Source organism: Aplysia californica, unplaced genomic scaffold (genome assembly GCF_000002075.1).
Source record: "Aplysia californica isolate F4 #8 unplaced genomic scaffold, AplCal3.0 scaffold00541, whole genome shotgun sequence".
In the NCBI taxonomy this organism is placed as follows: domain Eukaryota; kingdom Metazoa; phylum Mollusca; class Gastropoda; order Aplysiida; family Aplysiidae; genus Aplysia; species Aplysia californica.
This window is the reverse complement of record NW_004797811.1, coordinates 509,314-511,734: the sequence shown is the minus strand read 5'-3', so window position 1 is coordinate 511,734 and position 2,421 is coordinate 509,314. Positions and strand designations below refer to the sequence as shown.

Sequence of the window (2,421 nt, the reverse complement as noted above, 5' to 3'; positions counted from 1 at the left end):
ACTGAGATGGTGTTTCAACACGTTATACTTTTATTATTTTGTCATAGATTTTGTCTTTGGGTGTGTCCGTGAACGCACATGAACTAGGTAGCACAACTGTCATTGTACTCGATGAGGACAAACTTCTCCGTGCGAGATGAATAAGGATTGCCATTGCCATTATAAGTGTCATTGTCATCGTAAAACAGTATAGATCTGCAGCTCATGGTGTGATGCTATGGCATTAATTTACTTGACTCAAGTCAAAGACATGATTATCGGAGCTTTTGCGGAGCTTATATAATACTTATATCAATGAACACGTCTTGTCGCCGAATAAAATTTTAATGTCAAACCCTCCCTTCTGTTCTTTTGGATCAAACAATTGTTACAACTCTGAAAATTGAAAATGCCACGTTGTTGCTTCGTCGTACGCGCATCGCATTGCTTCGTCGTACGCGCATCGCATTGCCTCACACCGCACCTCACCACACCTCACCGCACGCACATAAGCGCATCCTTCCTCCTCTCCCTCCATCACTTTCACCTCTCCTGGCTCCCTCCTTCCACCTCTCCGTCTGAAGAGCGCCACCACCACCACCAGAATCTCATCGTCGCCTCAGCGGCCATGTTTATTTTCTGCACCCCGCTAGCTTGCGCGCTCTCCCTACAACAACCGTTGGTGTCGCCGTCTGCTGCTCTCTCTCCCTCCCACTCTCGCCGCCTACCGCGAGTTATGCGCGCGCGCGCGCGGTGCACATCCGGTGGTGGGGATCGTGTATGTAGCGAGATCTACAAGTCGGAACGGCGGAGTCGTGTGCTAGGCTAGTGTCGCCCGCGATTGTGTCCCTTCTTCGGGGAGTTATGTCTTTGGAGATTGGACTGTAAGAATATAATATACCATATCGCACAGAGGTAAGACTGGAATATTAGACTGGATAAGTGGAGGAAATAATACATGTCAATAAAAGTGCGGCCATCAATTTTCTTTCCTTTTTTTCTTTTTTTTATCCCTTGTTGTTATCTATTAATTTTTCTTGTTTTATTTTTCTGTTCAAATTCGTTCTGACTTTCTTAGCAAATGCATTTTCATAGTAGAAAACATGAATGTTTGATTACGTCTGTTTTGTTTTTGATTTGTCAGCACACCTATTTTTTGTTAGTTGTTTTTCTTTTACACGTGTGTCAGTGCCCGTTACCTGTGTTTTTTCCCCCCTGTAACCTGTTTTATCTTTCGAATTGGAATTGTTCGCCGCCTCTTCTTCTTTTATAATATAACAGATTTTACTCTGTGAGAATAAATATAAAAGGAAAAATCTTTTTTAAAAATAGTTTTATGAGAAATCTTAAAACGTCGGAAACTGTGGGAACGTTGATGTGTCTGTATCACTCGGCACTAATTTTGGTAGAAGATGAATGCGTTTTGCGGGCAGTTGGTGGGTGCTCTGGTGCGGTTTGCTCCGTCTTTCCTTTCAACCATCCATAGTTCATATCTCTCCGCCTTCTTTTTTTTGTGTTTGTTACACATAAAATCTCCTGCACTTATACGACTTAATTGTGTTGAAAGCGATGTAAAATGCTTAAAAATGAATTTAGCTGAGTGTCTCTATTGCAAGCATCACTTTAGGGTGTTCAACTATAATAGTCTCTACATCGAGGGCGGTTGGGGGGCGCACTACATACATGTAGTTGGTCCGGGATCTTTTTCCTCGTTTGTTCTGTATGCCGGTCTGTCTGTCTGCCTGCCTGTGTGTCTGTTTCTCTTTCAGTCTGTCTGTCTCTCCATCCGTCTGTTTGTCAGTAATGATTCAAATCCCGCCCATTCGCTTCTATAATTCATTTGATTAGTTAAATCAATCAATCTATACTGAAGTCTTGTAAGTCGTGTTTCTTGTTTTGACATCAGTGCATGGTGGTGTTCATTTCAACATTTCAGCTTTCAGGGGTCGGTATATACCTATCTGTCTGTGTGTCTGTCCGTCCGTCTGTCTGTCTGTCTGTCTGTCCGTCCGTCTGTCTGTCTGTATGTCTGTCTGTCCGACCGTCTGTCTGACCGTCTGTCTGTCTGTCTGTCTGTCTGTCCGTCCGTCTGTCTGTATGTCTGTCTGTCCGTCCGTCTGTCCGTCTGTCTGTCCGTCTGTCTGTCTGTCTGTCTGTCTGTCTGTCTGTCTGTAAGGTAAAACAGTCTGTCTACATTAGATCTACTGTTTCTCGATTTTGTCTCCCTGTGTGTCAGTCCATCCAGCTGACGGATTATTTTTAAACTGCTTTTCTTTTGTTTTGATTGTTTTGTTTTTTCATCTTTTGTAACAGCATTATAGATTTCGGCAGCTACTGTTTCTTCGTCAAGAGATCGCTAGGATAATCTTTTTTGATACACAGGTGCATACGCACACACACACACACACACACACACACACACACACACACACACACACACAC

General features: G+C 43.3%; 1 protein-coding gene across 1 annotated transcript in view; it reads left to right on the top strand.

Annotated features, from left to right (window-relative positions):
* Positions 1-567: 567 nt before the first annotated feature.
* Positions 568-2,421, top strand: part of LOC101852265 (uncharacterized protein DDB_G0271670-like) — a 162,290-nt gene continuing 160,436 nt past the window's right edge. Inside the window, exon 1 of the mRNA XM_035971932.1 lies at positions 568-894. The gene's annotated coding sequence lies outside the window, so the exon portion shown is untranslated. The remainder of the gene's footprint in view (positions 895-2,421) is intronic.